This window comes from Schistocerca gregaria, chromosome 8 (genome assembly GCF_023897955.1).
Source record: "Schistocerca gregaria isolate iqSchGreg1 chromosome 8, iqSchGreg1.2, whole genome shotgun sequence".
In the NCBI taxonomy this organism is placed as follows: domain Eukaryota; kingdom Metazoa; phylum Arthropoda; class Insecta; order Orthoptera; family Acrididae; genus Schistocerca; species Schistocerca gregaria.
In genome coordinates, this window is record NC_064927.1 from 443,660,154 (window position 1) to 443,683,740 (window position 23,587).

General features: G+C 45.6%; 1 non-coding gene across 1 annotated transcript; it reads right to left on the minus strand.

Annotated features, from left to right (window-relative positions):
• Positions 1-361: 361 nt before the first annotated feature.
• On the minus strand, positions 362-436 carry Trnat-cgu (transfer RNA threonine (anticodon CGU)). The gene has a single exon. It is a non-coding gene; the product is annotated as a tRNA-Thr (tRNA).
• Positions 437-23,587: the final 23,151 nt, after the last annotated feature.

Here is a 23,587-nt window from a genome sequence, read left to right on the forward strand (position 1 = left end):
GACAATTTTTCCACTCTCCTGCAACAGCGCCTGGACAAGAACAGCCGTCACTTGGATCACATTATTCACACCTGAACTGCAGTACGTTCTTGCTTGTGTTTTATATTTATTAAATGTCATTGCATTTGTAATCTTTGAAAGGTATAAACATTGAAACGTATTAAAAAACGTTTTGATAAGTGTAACATCTCCCTGCTGGACCCTGTACATTTTCATGGAATAACGAAGCGTGTTTTGAAGTCTTACAAAGTTCAGTGCAAATAATTTTTCTTTAATAAACATGAATATTAATCCAGAATCAGATTTTCACTCTGCAGCGGAGTGTGCGCTGATATGAAACTTCCTGGCAGATTAAAACTGTGTGCCCGACCGAGACTCGAACTCGGGACCTTTGCCTTACGCGGGCAAATGCTCTACCAACTGAGCTACCGAAGCACGACTCACGCCCGGTTTGGATGTACCGTGCACTATTCAATGTCCCCTCGACGATCACCAGAGGTGTACGGCCAGTGTAGGAGATCGCTCCCCACACCGTGATGCCGGGTGTTGGCCCTGTGTGCCTCGGTGGTATGCAGTCCTGATTGTGGCGCTCACATGCACGGCGCCAAACACGCATACTACCATCATTGGCACCAAGGCAGAAGCGACTCTCATAGCTGAAGACGACACGTCTCCATTCGTCCCTCCATTGACGTCTGTCGCGACGCCACTGGAGGCGGGCTGCAGGATGCTGGGGCGTGAGCGGAAGACGGCCTAACGGTGTGCGGGACCGTAGCCCAGCTTCATGGAGACGGTTGCGAATGGTCCTCGCCGATACCCCAGGAGCAACAGTGTCCCTAATTTGCTGGGAAGTGGCGGTGCGGTCCTCTACGGCACTGCGTAGGATCCTACGGGCTTGGCGTGCATCCGTGCGTCGCTGCGGTCCGGTCCCAGGTCGACGGGCACGTGCACCTTCCGCCGACCACTGGCGACAGCATCGATGTACTGTGGAGACCTCACGCCCCACGTGTTGAGCAATTCGGCGGTACGTCCACCCGGCCTCCCGCATGCCCACTATACGCCCTCGCTCAAAGTCCGTCAACTGCACATACGGTTCACGTCCACGCTGTCGCGGCATGCTACCAGTGTTAAATACTGCGATGGAGCTCCGTATGCCACGGCAAACTGGCTGACACTGACGGCGGCGGTGCACAAATGCTGCGCAGCTAGCGCCATTCGACGGCCAACACCGCGGTTCCTGGTGTGTCCGCTGTGCCGTGCGTGTGATCATTGCTTGTACAGCTCTCTCGCAGTGTCCGGAGCAAGTATGGTGGGTCTGACACACCGGTGTCAATGTGTTCTTTTTTCCATTTCCAGGAGTGTAGATGGTGGCCTTCCTATTCTTCTGCAGCCAACTGCTGTGGCCCAGCGGTTCTAGGCGCTTCAGTCCAGAACCAAGCTGCTGCTACGGTTACAGGTTCGAATCCTCCCTCGGGAATGGATTTGTGTGATGTCCTTAGGTTAGTTAGGTTTCGGAAGTCTAGGGGACTGATGACCTCAGCTGTTAAATCCTATAGTGCTTAGAGTCATTTGAACCATTTTTTTTCTGCAACATTGTGTCATGACGTTTGGACTAACAGAGATGTATTTTCACTCACTAAGCTGCAGCATGTTTATAATAAATGATTTGGGAGGAAAAAATTTGAGGAAGAAAACCAAGGATAGGTGTAGTAGAGGCAACAAGTTGTTAAAATTATCAAGAGTGGTTAGAAAAAAACAAAGTAGTGGAGGATTTGCAGCGACACTTTTTTTTCACTAGCTGCTTATTTTTTATGACCCACCGTCTAATTTCTCATGGTGGGTCGTATGTTGCCACTTAGCCGCTGTGACTGCGTCCGGGGTCCGGAGTGACTGAAAGTAACACCACACCGGCTCCCGTCCCCACTCACACTGTTGCCCGTGTCTCGCCACGTGGAGGTGGCCTCTATTTGTTTACATCCTTTTGATATCTTTTTTTGTGCAGCATTAGAAAAAACTAATGCAAAATCAAGTGAGATATTAAGAAACAAAACGAAATTAAATATTGAGAAAAAAGGAAGACAACTGAATAGAGAAGAGATAGGTATAATATTGCCCGTCATCTGGTTGTGGGCGGCGGTCCGGGTCTTGGAATGACCCTCAAGACGCTGGCCATAGCTCACCATGCCTTTAACATCTAACATCCTAAAAACTAACTTAACTAGAAGAGATTATGGTACGTTAAAGTTAGAAACTAAGACTGAGAACTCCATGTCCAGCGTGCTAAACTATTTACGATATACAATAGAGAGGTAACTGATTTTGTGCTTGGCTCAAAGTTGCTAATGAAAGGCTTCTTGTGGTAATAGTAATAAAGGTAATGACGCTAACGGTTTGTGTTGATCCTATAAGGCTCCTAGTAGAGTACATCAGGCGCAAGCACCTCCCGGCCCCGCTGGCAACACGACCTGAACGGCGGTTTTCCTCGATGTACCATAGGTATCCGTCGGGTTGGGCTCAAAACAGAGGGACCACAATTAAGATCCTTACATCCAGGCCGTGCGCCACCTCTTACCAGGAGGCGTAGGTCCCTTGAAGAGGTGCCTAACTTCAAGCTTCAGATTACAAGTTATTAGTGTAGTGGAGGTTGAGGTATTGGCTGTGTAGGTTGGTTGTACAAAAAATTCATGCTAAGCCAATGAGACTTGTAATGATACGTGGTGTGGCAGTTAGCACCTTCCGATCCCGGCAGCAACACAGCCTGAACGGTGGTTTTCCCCGATCTACCACAGGTATCCGTCGGGTTGGGCTCAAAAGTTAGGGACTTCAATTAAGATCCTTCCATTCACACCGTGCGCTGCCTCTTAACGGAAGGCGTAGGTCCCTTGAAGGGGTAGCTAGCTTTAAGCTCTTATTAGACATGGAAGCGATGTTAAAGGTGTAATCTTTACAAGATGATGAAGACGAGGTATATCGATCTACTGCGTATGTTTTCGTTACCGGTGTTGGGAGTGGTAAAGGCCGGACGCGTATTCGTATGAGATGTCGGACAGGTATTCGAGGAGAAGTTGTCTGGCACCCGTTTCCGGCCTGTTTATCCGCCAGCAAGTGCGCCGGTGTACCGACGCCAGCTGTTTTGATTCGCGGAGCAGCACGCGCCCGGTACTGGCGGGGCACTGCCGCCACTGCAGCTGGCGCCAGCTATTTGGGTTCCGACAGGAGTTGGCGCCAGCAGCAAGCAACAGCAACAGCGCCGCCGCCGTCGCCCTCTGAGCTCTGGCGGGACCGGACGGCGCGTTCAAACGGCTTCTGTGATTCTAAGCTAATCGATTGCGACACGGGCCGCTGTCTTTCAGACAATTTCCAAGAACAACACGAGCAAGGCGTACGCTGGCGTCTGGCGGCGCGCCGTCAGCTGTCAGACGGAGAGTGAGAGAGTGAGAGAGAGAGACAGACAGAGAGAGAGAGAGAGAGAGAGAGAGAGAGAGAGAGAGAGAGAGAGAGAGAGGAGGCAGGGAGGGAAGAACAGGGAAGGAGAGAGAGATAGAGAGGGAAGAGAGAGAGAGAGTGTGTGTCATCGTGGAGGCGGGACCAGTAGCTGCAATTACGCGATGTTCAGCTGCCTGCCTTTCGGGCTCGCAATCACTACGGTTATTGATTCAGCCCAAGACGGCGATATACATCTCCGTCGCGCCGCCGCGCCGGAGCGGCGATATTAATGTCGTGATTAAACTTTGGCAGACGAAGGTCTCTGGCTGCAGTTGCGCCCGCCTGTTGGTTCTTGTGCGCTCCAGCGCCGCGCTGAGGGAGATCTGGATCTGGCGGTGGCGTAACTGACGTGCTGAAGTTGGGAGACCCCTGTATCAACATCCACGCAGTCGTGGCGCTCATCGGGGTGTGCGCATCCCTGGCTCATTTTAAACGGCATGTTTAAAAGGCAAAAATTTAAATTACGAATTGCTGATTTACATTGTCGGGGAGAATTTTTGCCACTTGAGACGGTACAACACAGAAATGCCTATGAAAATAACAATAGATGCGACCAAGTGCAAGCGTTCTGTTGTTGCGTTAACAGCCGGAGACTGCAAATCGTGAAGTCGAAGTTGGACATCGCGCAGAAACATCGATGGCGACAATGAACGTCAGCGCCGCCCATTGCAAGAATACCTCGAAGCGCTGGCGGCCAGAATAAAGGCGAACTATATGCGGCAGGAGGATTTATAGGTTGTGGAAGGACTCGTGTACAATGCCGGGGTAGCAGGTTAGCTGTGAGCAGGAAAATGTTTTACACAGATTCATTTTTAATCCGGTAGGCATCCTACTTTTATCTCTAAATTCGAATATCTCGATACAGTGTTCTCGATACAGTGTCTTTCTAAAATTTGGCGGAATTACTCCTCAGGAACTTCCTTCCCTAAATCCACGCACCAACGAAAAAATGGCTGACTTCGAAATAAGTGTCCAAGGAATAGAAAAACAACTGAAATCACTCAACCGAGGAAAGTCCACTGGACCTGACGGGATACCAATTCGATTCTACACTGAGTACGCGAAAGAACTTGCCCCCCCTTCTAACACCAGTGTACCGCAACACTCTAGAGAAACGGAAGGTTCAAAGTGATTGGAAAAGAGCACAGGTAGTTCCAGGGTTGTCGAGCAGATGCGCAAAACTATACGCCTATATCTCTGACATCGATATGTTGTAGAATTTTAGAACATGTTTTTAGCTCGTGTATCGTGTCATTTCTGGAATCCTAGAATCTACTCTGTAGGAATCAACATGAATTTCGAACACAGAGATCGTGTGACACCCAATTCGCTTTATTTGTTAGTGAGACCCAGAAAATATTAGACACAGTCTCCCAGGTAGATGCCATTTTCCTTGGCTTCCGGAAGGCGTTCTATACAGTTCCACTGTCGCCTGATAAACAAAGTAAGAGCCTACGGAATATGAGACCAGCTGTGTGGCTGGATTGAAGAGTTTTTAGCAAACAGAACACAGCATGTCGTTCTCAATGGAGAGACGTCTACAGATGTTAAAGGAACCTCTGGCGTGCCACAGGGGAGTGTTATGGGACCATTGCTTTTCACAATATACATAAATGACCTAGTAGATAGCGTCGGAAGTTCCATGCGGATTTTCGCGGATGATGCTGTAGTATACAGAGTAGTTGCAGCATTAGAAAATTGCACCGAAATGCAGGAATATCTGCAGCGCATAGGCACTTGGTGCAGGGAGTGCCAATTGACCCTCAACATAGACTAATATTGCGAATGCATAGGAAGGAGGATCCTTTACTGTATGATTATATGATAGCGGGACAAACACTGGTAGCAGTTATTTCTGTAAAATATCTGGGAGTATGTGTGCGGAACAATTTGAAGTGGAATGATCATTTAAAATTATTTGTTGGTAAGGCGGGTGCCAGGCTGAGATTCATTGGGAGAGTCCTTAGAAAATGTAGTCCATCAGCAAAGGAAGTGGCTTACAAAACACTCGTTCTACCTATACTTGAGTATTGCTCATCAGTGTGGGATCCGTACCAGATCGGACTGACTGAGGAGGTCGGGAAGATCCACAGAAGAGCGGCGCGTTTCGTCACAGGTTTATTTGGTAAGCGTTACGGATATGTTTAGCAAAATAAAGAGGTGCTCTGCGTCGCGGTGTAGCTTGCTGTCCAGGTTTCGAGAGGGTGCGTTTCTGGATGAGGTATCGAATATATTGCTTCCCCCTACTTATACCTCCCGAGGAGATCACGAATGTAAAATTAGAGAGATTAGAGCGCGCACGGAGGCTTTCAGACAGTCGTTCTTCCCTCGAACCATACGCGACTGGAAAAGGAAAGGGAGGTAATAACAGTGGCACGTAACGTGCCCTCCGCCACACACCGTTGGGTGGTTTGCGGAGTATAAATGTAGATGTAGATGTAGGCATGTCCATAAGGAGTAATATGCTAATTTCTTTGTATTTATATTCTTTAGTTATTGCAAAAAACGTGAGCAAACAAACACGACAAAACTACATTTTTGTTTCAATCATCCACTATTTTATTATTATTTTTTATTCAAATTTGAAGGAATTGTGATATTGCTCCGTGCACAGTATGCTGCAGATGAATAAAATTGTTAGCTTTTTGGTTTCACACAAGATTTGCAGACTTCCAGCATGGACACATCTCCCCATCTATTTAATTTCTTTTTTCATTTTTTTCCTGGTTCCGTAGGGCCAAATTGAGAAGCAAATATGCATGGTCTTGGAAAGTGCCAGCACACGAAATTACAACACGAAAGTGGTAATAGATAAAATAAAAGTTTATGAATCCAAAAAAGGCGAGAAACTGTAATTTTGTACAAGCACAGTCAGCAATACAACGCAGGAATTAGCTTAATTTTTCAAGCAATTCCTCGACAGAAGGACCTACCCAAGATGAAACTCTTCAGCTTATTTTGAAAGTGTGTGGATTACTGCTACGAGTTTTGAATTCCTGTGGTTGCCTATTGTAAATCGATGCAGCAGACATTGCACGTCTTTCCGCAAAAAGAGTCAAGATGCGATCCAAATGCAGGTTGGATTTCTGCCTAATATTAACTGAGTGAAAGCTGCTAATTCTTGGGAATAAGCAGATATTGTTAACAAGAAATATATATACAGTGTGTCCCAGCTATCTTGTCCACCCAAAGTATCTCTGGAACAATAACAGCTATTGGAAAACGACTTTCACCGGTATCAATGTAGGTCTGGGGCCCATGAATGTACATATTTGGAAACATTCTAAAACGATAGCATATGTGTTTTTTAACACAAACTTATGTTTTTTTTAAATGGGCCTCCTATATTTTTTCTTCAGCAATCCATAGCATGACAAAGCACATACAGAATGGCGTTGATTGCATTGCATTATTCCCATTACATCCCGAGATATCGAGACGCGAAGTTGACGCTTGAAACACCCGACATGCGCTGCCAGCAATCGCGATGTGATTGACATGTGTAATCACACCTCCATACTTATCAAGAGGTCCGAAACAACGGTAAAATTTTTAGTCCACTTGCTCGTTTCACTAAAACCATCAACATGAATTTTACTATTACGAGTGAATGATTCACTGTCACTTGCGCTAGATCTACATTAAAGTTTTAACGTTGAACGGCATTACCTTTTTAGTAACGGATTAACGATAAGCGACGTTAAGTTTGTGACTAACGTTGCGGTACACAGAACCGCATCACCCCTAGCCTATGGGATAAATACCTGCTGGAATGTACGACGTTAATACAGGTTGGCAGCAGACCGGAAACCAAAAACGAAATGCTCGGCCTGAAAAGTATGTAAGGTAGGGGCGTAGTGTAGAGAAACGATATCGGGCGCCATCCGCGCATCAACAGAACACCGGTGCGTAATTTGCAGGAATTCCGCGTGACCTACGCGTAGATATCTGATGGTACGTACTACCGCAAACCTCGTCACATCCATATCACGCAGAACCGCTATTGTACTGCGTTCCAAGCTGGGTCGAACGCTACTGAACAGTTGATCACGGCCTTCTGGCTCTTGAGTGGATTTTTGTGTTTAGAGATACAACCCTACCAAAAAAGGAACCAGAAATGTAAAATGATCCTGAGTAACAATAAAAACTAATTCGAACACTTGGACATCTACTTTCAGAAAAGAACATCGAAACTGTTTTGGTCAGTCCCCTGCCTAGCCGAGGTCACTTACATACGCTCTGGCGAAGCCATTTGGAATCCTGGTGATGGAAGAATTGTTTCTCGCCAGTATTTGGCTAGTGAGGAGGGAAAAGTAGACAGCGTGAAGTTCCAGGGCCCCAGATCCTAAGCCAGTTTCCTGGAATGAATTTCCCAACCATGTTACTGCGTCTTATAAAGTAAGGGTATTTTCCTTCTTTTAATACTGACCCACCCATCGGAATCTCAACAGTCAATTGATGCTATTCGAAAGGAGTGTGCTACGTGCCGTCATCGAGGTTCAAAAATGGCTCTGAGCACTATGAGACTTAACTTCTGAGGTCATCAGTCGCCTAGAACTTAGAACTAATTAAACCTAACTAACCTAAAGACATCTGACACATCCATGCCCGAGGCAGGATTCGAACCTGCGACCGTAGCGGTCGCGCAGTTCCAGACTGAAGCGCCCAGAACCGCACAGCCACTACGGCCAGCGTCATCGAGGTTCGTCCTCACCATTATTTCTGCTACTTTCTTCAACAAAGTGTCAGTACAAGTACACACAAACACACACACACACACACACACACACACACACACACACACAAACACACGCACACACACATGTTACTGTCACCCAACTCGCGAGTAAAAAGTTCCTTTTTACCTGAAAGATGGACACCTTTCCCAATTGGAGTGCTTACAGTCACGTCTCTGAACTAACAATGGCATACGCTGTAACTATTAATTAAACTTCAGATTCTGAGCTTAGTGGAGTACTATGCCAGTTACTGAAACGTAACTATCCATCGTCAACATTTCTGCTTGTGCTTCGGGCGATTCAGGAACTGCTGCGAAAATAACACTGCCCAACACAAAACGGGTGTTTAAAACAATGTCCCATGTTACTACAGGTGGTCAAAACTAGATTAGAGTCCCTACTGTTTTACCTATTGTCACGAGGATGGGGAGTACGAAGCAGCATTCAAAGAGACGACATCGTAAATTACTACAAATGCACGCGTAGCCACATGCAAATCCTCGAGAGGTGAGACATCAGATATTACTGCATGAACAGAGTTTGCTGGTGACTCATGGGGTCAAACGCTTCACCAAAGAGATTAACAACTATGTCTATCACCGATTTCGGTACGCTACATTATCAGCGTTATTAGAGAGCTTTGTCCTTGCAGGAAGACGACTGTGGGATACGCATGACGGTGCACCAACCCATCTTCTACGGATCGTGCGACAGAACCACACCGCAACGTTTCATGGCCGATGGATTGGTCGAGGAAGTCCGGTAGCATGGCCCTCCCGTTCACCAGGTCTCAGTCCGTTGGCTTTCCAGCTATTGGTATAAGGGTCCTGTAGCCACTTTTCATTAGCCGGTAGCCCATTTTCACTAGTATTTCTCTTCCTTTACATTGTTTCTCTTTCCTCATCACTCTCATAGTGGTGTGACTGAATGAATGTGGTTGTGTGTAACGTTGCTAGACGGTGGTGTAGTCTGATAGAGATAGTCTGCGATAGTCATACACATTCAGCAGCAGTTGTACAGGATCGCCAACTCCTGTAGTGGTCAAGAGGGCAAAGAGATTTGCGCTACTTGTGAGAAGTCCACCTGGTGGCGGAAATGGCATCTTTGGGTTTTCCGGGCCACGCAGAACTTGGAAGAGGCTGGAGGAGAAAAAGGGAAGCAGTCTGCCGCCGGTACGGGAAGCGTCCACAGCTGTGCTCCAGTCGAAGGAGGGTGAGTTAGACTGACAGCGTGGCGCGTTGTTACTTGGCGAGAGGAGAACTATTAACTTTTGGTCTCAACTCTGAATGATTGCTTTGCCTTGTCGCAGCAAAACTTTGGCAGATTTTTCTTTTAGTAAATTTCTGTAGCAGACTTGGATCCACCGGAAGAGCGTCACACAAAGGTGGCGGTAAGAGGTGATCACTCGCTTCTGTATGAATGTCTGTTTGCCTTCAGCTGTGCCTGTATAAGCTTTCATTTTTTCTAAATATTAATAGATTTGCCTTCTCCTAAATTTTCCTTGCTTTATGTATCTTTCGTCCGTGGGGAGCCAACCACGTGGTTGAACATTAGAGCTTGTTGTGATACTGTCATCACTAACTGTTCTATCTCATGTTTGTTTTAAACAATGTTAACTATTCGTGACTGTCTGATGTGGTATTGTTGCAACTTGGTCACGATACCTAGAAATTGCGTCTCCAAACCACGTGGTCACGCGGGTGTACTGTTCAACGTGTACCGTTTTACGAGTTATTACGATCAGTTATCAGGCAACAGCAGTTGTATGAATGATTCACACCAATGGTTTCAGGTGTAGATTATAACGGCGAATGTATCGATGCTTTTCTTTAATGTTTTAGGAATTAATGTTATCAGGAATTGTGAACATGCCTCACATCCATATCTTAGGAATAAATGATTTTATCTACAATTTTCCCTCGTTTTTCGAGGTTACGTTTTTGCACCTAAGTCACTCACCTCGTAACTTTCCCGTTAGAACATCCAACGCGATTCCTACGCACAGGTCCAGTGATTAGTTTCCCCTTTTATTTTAAAACAAATGCGTTAGATTAAGTCTTATTTTGAGGTGTGTTGCTGGGAGCTGATCTTCTGCACAGTGTTCATGCATGTGCTATTTTATTTCAATGTTTGATTCTCGTGAAGAGTGCACGGGCAAAACTATTAATTAGCATCCCCTATGAATGACATTACAACGTACGCATTTTTATGATTTTTTTTGGTCTGTGATCAAATTAATTATTTTCCGACTCGACCAAACCTTTGATTAGTTGTATGGTTAGAGTCGGTGGCGACCCTAGTCTTAACGTAATAACCCGTAGAAACAGGTTAGTTACACTGGGAAATTTAAAGCCATTGGCGAACGGCCAACCCATCGGGAGTGTGCATACGTTACAGCAGCGTGTGATCAATGCATGTGTCGCAGTGCGACTGCATGCAAGGTGTATTTGGAGAGCGTGTTTCACTGTGAAGAAGGGCTGAAGAATGCGTCAAGATTCATGGTATCGGTAACCACTTGCAGCACTTCCTAAAGTGCCACCTTCTTCGTAACAGACAGAAGGGAATGAAAGGACAGATTAGGACATGTTTCAGTAGATACTAGTTTACAGACGTATCGTTACATGTACACGTCTTCTATTTTTGACATGTACTACCTCCCGTAATACCATGCAATTTTAGGATAGCGCGAAACAAATTTTTACGGTGAGTGGACGAAAGTCAAGGCAAAGTACTCGATGTCAGCTGCTCAGACCGATGTTGTGGGTTTGTCTTCGTACAGTTCTGCTAAAAACGAGTTTCTGACATCCCATATTCAAATCAGCAGACGGTTGGTCGCCCGTATGGTGACGTAGGCTCTGACATCTTCCTGTGCGAAGCCTTGTTTGTAAGGAAACATGGTTTCTGCGATACTGTAAACATCCACCCTAGGCACTGTTGAACTCATACATTTGAATTCTTGGGTAATCTTCGATATACCATGACTCAACATGACAAAGTGGTAGCATGTTCAGTAGACACCCGTCTGTAACACCTTTACACTGATAAGCCAAAGTACAGTGACCACTGATCTTCACGACGTTGGATGGTGCCTGGTGGCGTTTTCAAACACGTTACGCAGTAGCAAAAGTATGTAAGCTGATATAACACCCCAACGACTCATAAAAGTCAATTAAGACAAAATATCATAATATGAAGAAGGGAAGAGTTATCTTGGCAAATACGACATCTTTGCCGATAAGCTAATACCAAGAAGTTTTGATAACAACAAGATTATACATCACTGAGAAGGGAACCTCCCCATCGCACCCCCCTCAGATTTAGTTATAAGTTGGCACAGTGGATAGGCCTTGAAAAACTGAACACAGATCAATCGAGAAAACAGGAAGAAGTTGTGTGGAACTATGAAACAAATAAGCAAAATATACAAACTGAGTAGTCCATGCGCAAGATAGGCAACATCAAAGAGGACGTGAGTTCAGGAGCGGCGCGGTCCCGTGGTTAGCGTGAGCAGCTGCGGAAAGAGAGGCCATTGGTTGAAGTCTTCCCTAGAGTGAAAAGTTTACTTCCTTTATTTTCGCAAAGTTGTGATCTGCCCGTTCGTTCATTGACGTCTCTGTTCACTGTAATAAGTTTAGTGTCTATGTTTTGCGACCGCCCCGCAAAACTGTGCAATTAGTAGACGAAAGGACGTGCCTCTCCTATGGGAACCGAAAAAATTTGAACGCAAGGTCATAGGTCAGCCGATTCCTCCACAGGAAAACACGTCTGATATATTCCATACGACACTGCTGACGGCATGTGCGTCACATGACTGGAATATGTTGTCGACTTTCCTAACTTGTACACTTGGCGAATGGGTAAAAATATTCTTCTACCTTGCCCGATTTAGGTTTTCTTGTGGATGCAATAATCACTCCCAAAAAAGTGATGAAAACATAAGAGTTTTTCACATAAACTGCAATAAATGAATGCAACAGTTTCACAGTCGCAGAGTTTCCCTGTTCTCTGTCAATACATATGTTTTTGACGTTTTCAAATTTTTCCGTGCGTAGACCGTCAAATCCTGTTTATGTCCAAGCAAATTTGAACATGTGAACACGTCATGAAATTTTGGAGAGCCAAGTTGATTATGTGTCCCCCACACTACGGCGCAGTTACCTTGCATTGGACGGACGGACGGACAGATAATAATTGTCTGAAAATAAAAAAAATAAACTTTTCACCTGAAGGGAGACTTGAACAAAGGACGTGTGGTTCCCCAACCTCTCACGCTAACCACAGGACCACGGCGCTCCTAATTCCATACTATCCGTGATGTTGCATATCTTGCGCATGGACTACTCAGTTTGTATATTTTGCTTATTTTTTTCATAGTTCCACACAACGTCTTCCTGTTTTCTCGATTGATGTGTGTTCAGTTTATCAAGGCCTATCCACTGCGCCAACTTATAACTAAATCTGAGGGGGGTGCGATGGGGAGGTTCCCTTGTGAGAGTTTTGGAGGAAGAAACCTCAGATTTAATTAATGGACAAATATCCAAGTGATAATCGCAATTAATATCTTGAAAGCTAAGTCCAAGGTGATGTTAGTCAGATATAACTTTTATGTGGAAGAGAGATGTAAGCGCAACGAAGAAATTCAATGCGCCTACAATACTCTTTCACAGAAGAAGTCGCTTGCTGGCTCTCGTCCTGTAAAGACGCGCGAGAACAATTCTTGTCTTAGTTATTAAGAGTACGGAACGCGACGAGATTGTTTTGCGTTCAGAAGTGTTTCTTGAGTGACGTGATTCACAAACTTCGTAAACTGATTTTCTAAGCAGAGACAGGAACTCATAGACGCGTTTAACCGTGGATAACGGATTAATTGAACTTTATTGACGAAACTAGTGAATATTGGACTTGACTTTCAAATAGTTGGAACTAAAAGAAGAGTATAAAGTATATCAAAGGACTACATTCAGTTAGTCTCGAGTAGGGCACAATTACACGATAAGATAATGCAATTACGCTGAAGGTCACGTTGTCGTAATTGTCAAGAAACTTAATTTCAATAGAACTGACTTTACCAACCAACTGCGTGTGCGTGTGGTGCGAAAGTTATAAAGTATTTATTGGCCAAGGAACAATAAACTGTTCGTTCCAAGTGAAATATCAAGCGTGAACTACATTATCAAGTGGTTTAACCAGTGATAGTTAACCAACGACTGTTCAGCAGGGACAGTTTAATCTGAATATCAAAATACCTACTTCATTAATTGAAAAGAGAACTTTTGAACATTTTTTAAACATTACGGCGTAGGTTGACTCAGACGTGATCAAAGAGTATCTGTGAATCTCGCTTCATACAGGTTCAACAACTCCATAGCAACGAGACAACAACGTACGAGAAAACTGATAATTACAATGTTTCCTCGCAAATGGTGATGTGTACGATGCGGATAAGATTTAACGACTGCTGCATATCCGGGCAATGAATCATTCAATCTTAAATCAGAAGAAGCATCCATCGTGCGAGTTCGCATTTCTGTCTCCCGTTCACCAATGGGGACCTACGTCATCGCGCATCGTGTCTCAACTCCACTGCGAGAGCTGTGACAGGAGCAGCTCTGCGGCGTCGACAATATCAGCACGCGGTTGGAGTGCGGGGACGCCACATTGACCAGACACGGGGGTTCACCCTATCGAAGATGTGGACTTCAAATGGGACTGAGATACGGGACGTTGACGGAGGGCAGATTACTATTACGCACATCCTTTGAACGAGTATCTCGAAAACGGCAAAGCTGGGCGAGTGTTCAAGTTCTATTGTCGTGAGCACCTACGGAAAGAGGTAGGAGGATAGTGAAATTGCCACTAGGCGCTAAATGGGTGGACGTCCACGACTCCTCACAGAACGTAGGGTTCGATGGCTAGTCTGCTCTGTAAAGTGGTGATCTGTGGCATCTCTGCCGAAAGAACATAGTGCTGGTGCACACACAACTGTTTCGGAGCACACCGTTCATCGCATATTGTTGAACCTGATTCTACAAGGCAGACTACCGCTACGTGTTCATATGTTGACCCAACGACATCGTCAGTTACGATTTCAGTGGGCACGGAACATTCGAGATTCGACCGTAAATCAATGGGAACGTGTCGGATCGATGGTCGTCTCCGCAAGCGCCGTCATCGAGGTGAACGACGGCTCGAAACGTGCAGCCCGCCTCGAACGCAGGCTGGTGGGAGCACTATTATTCCGTGGGAGACATTCTCCTGAACTTGCGTGGGACCTGTGGTAGTAATCGAAGACACGCTGACACCTGCGGACCACGTGCATCCCTTCATGCGTGATGTCTTCTCCGCCAGCAATGCCATCTTTCTGAAGGATAATTGTGCGTGTGTAGGAGCGACCAAATTCGCCTGATGTAAGTCCTATGGAACGTAGCTGGGTCGCTAGCGGGCGCCATCACTGAAGGTCCAACGGCACCGACCGGCCGCTGCGTCATCTTCAGCCCAGAGGCGTCACTGGATGAGGATTTGGAGGATCATGTGGCCAGGACAGCGCTCTCCTGCCGTATGTCAGTTTACGAGACCGGAGTCGCTACTTCTCAATCAAGTAGCTCCTCAGTTTGCTTCACAAGGGCTGAGTACACGTCGCTTGCCAATAGCGCTCGGCATGCCGAATGGTCACCCTTACAAGTGCTAACCCAGCCCGACAGTACTTAACTTCGGTGATCTGACGGAAACCGGCGTTACCACCGCGGCAAGGCATTTGGCCGTTCGTATATGGGCGGCCTGTTGTTTACGCGAATTACATGATCTGTACGCAGACAGTGTAATGCCACATACCTCCAGAAACCTACCAACAAACTGTCGGATCCCTGATATGCAGAATCAGTGACGTATCTCATTCCGAAGAGAAGCAAGCTATTCTGGCGTAATATGGGGTGCATTTTCCCATGACTTTTGGCACTCAGTTTCGTGTCGTGTGCGTGATTTGCCGATTGATTTGGAACAAATATGTGATGTACTGACTGAAAATTGTTTGGGCTGACGTGGTCTAAGGTCTCGTCATTTCGACCAATCGTTGGTTAAACTGATGACGAATTTACATGTCACACGTAAGAGCGATTCAGTGCTGTTCGCGCTACGGGATATTGCGAAGAAGTAACCTATCGTAGGACTGTCAATACTTTCCTTTCTTTGCTCGGAGACTTCTTGTTTCCAATGCTAATCGCCAGTTTAAATACTGAGAAGCACGGCGGAAGCAGAATCGCGCTGCTCGCTAATCGCTCTGCACACGACACGACGGCAGCTGCTGGTCTGGCGAGGAGACCAAACGGCTGATTCCGAGAAGCGCTGGCGGCGAACGAGAGCGACAAACGTTGCTCAAATAACAGAACGCCTGGCCGTGAAACGGATCTTCAGTTAAGCTGTACAACTAGTGTTAGCAGAAACAATAAGACATGACGAAAAAACTTACACCACTTCCTTAATACTGACGTGACGGTGGCTGGCACAGAAAAGCAGAATGAAGGCTTTTCGAATATCGGTACAGGGTGTCCCAACCATGAGGAATGACCAGTAGTCAGGGATGTGACAGGAACGGTTAATTCGAAGCAAAAACGTCCAGTAAACATGGCCTCTGAAGTGCCTGCCTTAAGAGCTACGACCACTTGTTCATCTTCGTTACTGTGAAACACATCAGCTCTTCTACCGAATAAGTGCTCAAAGATGTTAAAACATGTGTTGTAGACCCCATATTTAATGGACTTTCTAGCGTCGAATGATCATTCCTGTCGTATCCCTGAATTCTGTTGATTTCTCCTGTGACACCCTGCATAAGCACGTGAAGTGCGGTTCCTACGACTGAAGTGCGAGAACCTTTCACAAAGTGCAAAATATCGATGTCTGCTATGTGACAAAGCTTTTATGCAGTTGCATAATGTCTCTGTTTATATCAACGGAATGGTACCCTAGCAAGGGATGCAGGAATCGAAGTTGTGAAAGTAGGAAGCGGTATTGGTGGACGTACGGTTGTGAGGGTGGTTTTGAGTTCTGTCCAGATAGCTCAGTAGGTAAGAATATCGATGTCTAAAGGGAAAGCTTCGGTTGCGATTCCCAGACTGGCATACAGTTTTTATACCACACAAAATTTCCAACCAGGATTCACTCCTCTGCTCAGTGAAATATTCGTTCTGTTTCTTATCTTCTTGACGCAGTGAAGAAACCTCCAGTACCTAGCATCTGCTGTTAAGTTTCACTATGTTAACTTGTGCGTGCCTCATCTGAAGACAACCCTGATATGGCTCCAACACTGGTCTATAGAAATGCCAAAAAATTTCATGATAGTTACCTGTAGACTCATTTCATTTGCTATGCACTCAGACGTTGAACGGTATCCATAACGTAGAAGGTAAATTAGACTTCGCTTCCGTCTACTCGTAATACCAAACAACGGAAGATCATGTCTGCCGTTTCCCGTGTGGAATAATGGGCTTATTTTATGTTTTTACATACAAAGATGTAACTGCAGTGTAAAAGCATGTCATAAAATTCAAAACACAAACTAGTTCCATTCGAGGTAAAGTATGCACTGTACCTACGCAGAATTATGAATACGGTTTGGAGTACCAGCACTAACATTTTTACAGCATCGACAATAACGGAGGAATACATCTTCACCGGCTTAATGTGTTCTGTAGATCGTTCGTAATAGCAAAGAGCCTGCAGTAGAAGAGATATGTTTCACAGTAGCGAAGGTGGAGACGTGTTCATAACTCTTCAGGAAAGCACTTTTAGAGTCCAGGGGAATACTTTTTAATACGGTGTTTCACTATTACAAACGGAAGGGGCAGTAGACGAACACTTACTCGTCTTCGCTACTGTGAAACACATCTCTTCTACTGAAGGTCTTAGAATATACGTTATAGACCACATGTTTATCAGACAGTTTTTTTTTTTGTCTTTTACTTTTGTTTTAGTCCATACTACTTCCTCCGAAAAAACGTAAAACAAAAAGCTTGTGATCCAAGAGATGTGTTTGATAGTATCGAAGATGAGAAAGTGCTCGTAGCCCGTAAAGTACGCGTTTTAGAGCCCATGTTTACTAGAACTTCTTGCTTCGAATGATCGTTGCTGTCATATCCCTTTTATCAACCATTGCTCCTGGGACATACTGTAGATCTATGGTCCTCCGATCACGTTAATGTGCCCACCGTCTATTTTCGACGACAACGTGCAAATAACCACTCACAGACAGCAGGTGGCAGCATAGCAGTGGATTGTATATGAAGCGTCACAGGGATACGTTCGAGACTACGCAGTCGTTGTCGTAAAGGTAGAAAAGAGCGATTTATCCGACTCCAAAAGAGGCCAACGGCGGAAACATTTCCGATAGGGCTAAGTCTGTAAACTGTTCGCGGTCCGTCGTGGTTAAAGTACACCGTACATGGCAAGATGGCGCTATCGAAAACCGTCGCGGATGCAAGTGTGGTGCACCAAGGGCCGCAGATAACAGGGGTGAAAGACGTCTGCGGAGATGTGTATGGGCGAACCAAAGTGTAACTGTGGAGCAGCTGACCGCCTGGATTAACCAAGGGGCTACCAACAGAGTCTCCCCAATGACTGTTCAGCGAACGTTGCTGCGTATGGGCCCATGCACCAGTTACTAAGTTCAACGAAGGCTGGAATTTGCACGTCAGTACCACAACTGGGCATCCACCGAGCGGCGACAGTGTGACGCTGCAACGCAGGCCTTGCTATGAATTATTCGCTTACTTAACACACGAAACTGTTTGTATACGATGTATTGTCTAGTGTAAATATGTATTCTAAATACTATGTTTAAATTATGTAATATTTAACACTGGCAAGTCAGGGCATATTTAGTTATCGTTGAAGTCAGAGAGATCGTTTTGTCGCGCCTCTGGGCGCGGGAGCGCGCCAGCGGGCAGTAGTAGCAGTGACGCCGTGCTCTGAGTAAGAAGTACAGTCGAGTGCTGCTAGTCCTAGCTGTGTTACATCTAACAGCTACTGTCTGGATCTGAGTACTACGGGATAGCTATGGTCGGCGTATCTTGAAGCATGGCAGGGCAAGTTATTATCGATTAATGGGCATAGTGCTGAAGAAACGAGGACTTAAATGTGAAGCGCACTGTGGGCCCAAGTTGCAACAGTAAAAGCCCGCTGCCACATTGTGTCGCTGCCGCGGACTCCCATCGATCCACCGAAAACGAGGGAAGTAAGATCTACGTAATTTTCGTAGGAAAAAAATTGTAGGAGGCTTGCCACTGACTGCGCTTTTCTCTGAAGTTGAACAGTTAATAACAATCACTTTATAATCGAAGTGTTGCACTTACATTCCACCCCACAGTACCACCAAGTAGGTTCCTTCCGATCCTTACCTTATTGAACCGAGTGTGTCACGCCATTATCAAGAGAAAATATGTTAATTATCAAATTATTAGCATAGACGGTGAAGAGTAAATTTCAGACTGGTTATCGTAGTGAATTGTTACACTTAATAAGCTTACGCCAACCGTAGTAACTTAATAATAGACTGAAGTAATAAATTTGATTATTAGCATTTATTTCAATGCATATTCAGTTGAAGTTAATACAAGGATATTTTATGAAACTATAAAGCTTATTCCACCTGACAATCCCTCAATTAGTGAATTATTATCACTCAAAACATAGTTAATCAATTATTGGCAAAATATTTCATCATCCGTAGATTAAACTGTGCAAAGTACCTAATTTTAAAGACAGAATGACAGTCCATTATTCAAAATCTCGATGGATAATTATCTGTGTTGTCAGCATCCCACTTAGCTGACAAATTATGAACAAAATAAGTGCAGTTAGATTGTTACGGCATAGTTTTATATGACTACTGAGCCTGACACAGTTCTTACGTAAAAGTCCCCGTTCCAGCTGCCGCGCTACACACAGGTAAACTTTATTTTTGACACAATTATTCACGTACATAACAGTACTGTCTCTCATCAGTTGCGCTGGCGACCGATTTTTTAATTGCTTTTACAACTTAATCATATCTTTCGGCTAAATTTCCAGTGGCAAAATTTATTTCCAAATTATTTCCACTATTTCATTTACCGATCGTTATTGAATGAAATTACCCATTCAATAACGATCAAGTTACAACGTCTCCTGTTTCCCGCGGAATAATCATTATTTACTTCGGATTCGGATGCCTTATCCCGATGCGGGTCAAAATTCATAATAATTTCGCAAATCCCGGGAAGTAGGGGGGTGTTATAACAGGTGGACTTTTAAGATGACTTGGCTGTTATGCTCCATGGCTACAGACGTGTGCAGTGTCAAACGTGTGAAAGCAAACACCTCGAAGAAATCGTCGGAACGGTCTAAGCTGGAGGGGGGAGCGTTATGGCCTGGGGATCTCATCATCCTGGGAGGCATAATGGATCAACACAAGTACACATCTATCTTTGGGGACCATGTCCACCCCTACATGCAGTTTGATTTTCGTCAACACGATAAGACAGTAGGACCTGCCACTGAGCTGGTGGTGCATGTCCGTGGCTCAAAGTACATTCGGATGAAACTTTGTGGCGTATTAAAACTGTATGCCAGACCGAGACACGAACTCGGGACCTTAGCCTTTAGCGGGCAAGTGCGCTCTACCGACTGAGCTACCCAAACACGGCTCACGCACGACCCATCCTCACAGCTCCTCACAGCTTTACTTTCGCCAGTACCTCGTCTCCTACCTTCCAAACTTCACAGAAGCACTTTTGCATACCTTGCAGAACCAGCACTCCTGGAAGAAAGGATATTACGGAGACATGGCTTAGCCAGAGCCTGGGGGATGTTTCCAGAATGAAATTTTCACCCTGCAGCGGAGTGTCCGCTGATATGAAACTTTCTGGCAGATTAAAACTGTGTGCCGGACCGAGACTCGAAATCGGGACCTTAGCCTTTCGCGGGCAAGTGTTCTACCAACTGAGCTACCCAAGCACGACTCACGACCCGTCCTCACAGCCTTAATTCCGTCACTACCTCGTCTCCTATCTTCCAAACTTGCTCCCCCCCCCCTCTCTCTCGCTCTCTCTGTCTCTCTCTCTCTCTCTCTCTCTCTCTCTCTCACACACACACACACACACACACACACACACACACGCACACACACATACACACAGATACACATACACACACACACAAACAGACACTTTCTAAAAATTGAATAGTCACCTTTTGCAAAGCGAACCGCTGTGAGACGTGCAGGAAGACGGTCTATGAAGACATAGAAAGCACCGAAACGGATATGAGAACGGGTCGTGAGTCGTGCTTGGGTAGCACAATCGGTAGAGTACTTTCCCGCGAAATGCAAAGTTCCTGAGTTCGTGTCTCGGTCCGGCACACAGTTATAATCTTCCAGGGAGTTACATATCAGAGCAAATTTCATTCTGGGTACACCAGAATGGGTTTATCGTACTCTCTTGGCCACCAAGCTCCCCAGATTTAAATCCAGCCGAGAACCCCCGGGACCACCTTCCTCGGGCTGTTAGCGCCGTGGATCATCAGCTGAGAAAACTAGCGCAGCTGGGCACACCACTGGAGTCGGTATGGTTCCACATCCGTTTCGGTACCTTCTGTATCTTCATCGACTGTCTTCTCGAACATCTCGCAATGATTTGAGCCGCAAGAAATTTGAAAATTTAATAAACAACGGAATAATGTATATAGAGAGGTAAATATTGACACGCATGCTTGGAATGACATGGGGTTTTATTAGAACCAAAAACAAAAAACCAAGTTCACAAAATGTCCGACAGATGGCGCTGGACAGCAAAACGTCAGTGACTGCGTATGACAATCGTATATAAAATTAGCTGTAATGAGAGAGAGAAACGGATGCGCCAGCAGTCGCAGCATGTTGACGTTACCTGAAAAGGTGCTTTTAGTGGAGCTGCATTATCAGAATGGGGAATGTGCTAGTTCAGCGTTACGATCCTATCTCCATAGGAAGGGGATTCGAATGGGTAAAAGTCCGTTAGTAAATGAAGCTGTGGCGATAATGATTTAGAAGTTCGAAGCCACGGGTTGTTTAGACAATAGACCCCGTAGTGGCCGACCGAACACAAGGCGTAATGCTGCTGTTGTGGACTGACGAAGCTTATTTCACGCTCCGAGGGTCTGTCAACGCTCACAACTGTAGAATTTGGGCTACCGAAAATCCTAGAACTGTCGTGGAAACTCCATTGCACGACGAGAAAGTCACGGTATGGATTGGATTTACCACATCTACCATTATCGTGCCTTTTTTCTTCGAGGAAATGCGTGATTCTGGTTTTATAACTGCTACCGTTGCGGGTGAGAGGTACGCCGATATGTTACAGAATCACATCATCCCCAGTCTGGCTGATAAACACCTGCTGGAACGTACGATGTTTATGCAGGATGGCGCTCCACCCCATATTGCGAGACGTGTGAAAGATATCTTGAGCGCGTCGTTTGGTGATGATCGTGTGCTCAGCCGCCATTTTCGTCATGCATGGCCTCCCAGGTCCCCAGACCTCGGTCCGTGCGATTATTTGCTTTGGGGTTACCTGAAGTCGCAAGTGCTTCGTGATCGACCGACATCTCGATGCTGAAAGACAACATCCGACGCCATTGCCTCACCATAACTCCGGACATGCTTTACAGTGTTGTTCACAACATTATTCCTCGACTACAGCTATTGTTGAGGAATGATGGTGGACATATTGAGCATTTCCTGTAAAGAATATCATCTTTGCTTTGTCTTACTTTGTTTTGATAATTATTGCTATTCTGATCAGATGAAGCTCCGTCTGTCGGACAGTTTTTTGAACTTTTGTAGTTTTTGCTTCTAATAAAACCTCATGTCATTCCAAGCTTGTGTGTTAAATTTGTACCCATCTATCTATATCATTCCGTGATTTATTCAATTTTCAAATTTATACTGACTTTTTTATCACCAGGTAGTTATTCAGCCTTGTAACAGATATGTGTGTGTGTGTGTGTGTGTGTGTGTGTGTGTGTGTGTGTCTGTATAAGGAAGAGAGACAGAGAGAGAGAGAGAGAGAGAGAGAGAGAGAGAGAGAGAGATTGCGAGTGTGGATGATGGATATGGATGAAAGTGTGCGAGTAGTGTAACATTAACCAATATACAATATGCGCAAAATTGCATCAACGAGTCGTGTATTGCTGGCAGTCAATTATAAGCCAAAATATGGAAACGTAGGCAATAAGCTTTACTGTAGCATATCCTTTTTCTGATTTGGTCTCATTTAGCTTGGTAGTTCAAAAACGTTTTCCAGATGATGACTTGAAATTCTTGTCGTACGCCATAAAATGCAGGCACTGCCCTTTCGTACTCGCTGAAGAGCATCCGGGACCATGCGGAGGGGAAAAGAGTTCGGTAAACACGAGTTGGCACCAGGAAGCGCCGTTTGCGCTGCCTCCACTTTGCGCCGCTTCCAGGAGCGCAAGCCGAACGGCGAGCTGGTATCAGGTGGGCCCGTGTAATTCGGCAGTGCCTTACGGAATACTTAAAACCGGTGACCGGCCGCGTGGTCTAGCGGAGCGGAGCAGAAGGGCGCAGGGTGGTGCAGAGCGGATCGTAAACACGCCGCGGGCCGTGCTGGCGTGCCGCCCCGTCGCCACTTTGATATATATTTTAATACAGAGCGGAGGCATCTTGCGAGCGGACACGGCAAACACGACCGGACCCGTTTGGCAGCCGGTCCGCCGAGCAAACACGTCGGCCAGTCTCCGCTTTATTGACACTGCGGCCGGCTGCAGCGTCTTGGGCGATAGCGGCACCGGGATACCAGCCGCGTCCACCGCGCGTAGTTGTCGCAAGGTAACGCTGCCCACACCGCGGAACCTGCTCCTAATTTCCGCTGATGGGCTCCTGAATGATACAGTCAGCTTGTACTGGTTGTTATCTATCTCGTTTCTTAGATTATTGAAAATTGTGGTATCTTACGCGGTATATTGTGGTAGGACCACACTCTCACCACGTGTTTCTGAGTGAGAATAAAACGAGTAGTTCCAGCACAATTTCAGCAAGACTTATTTTTTAGTAGCTGCTGAAAGATTACACAATGCAGATCTCGTTTGTCTAGGGTGTAAGGTGTCAGGCAAATCCAACACCTTTCAAGAAAACTCTGACATGATAAGCAAATCCAGTAGTATGTCACATAGCTCCGAATAAATCGTGACATTAAATCAACCAAAGTAATACGAGTAACGAGTGAGCAAATCGAATACCACAGACTAACGAAAGAATGCCTAAATGCATGTAGCACCTTCCCACCGTGAGACCGACGCAGTTCCGAGGGGAGAAACGAGAACTGAAGCCGAGAGCA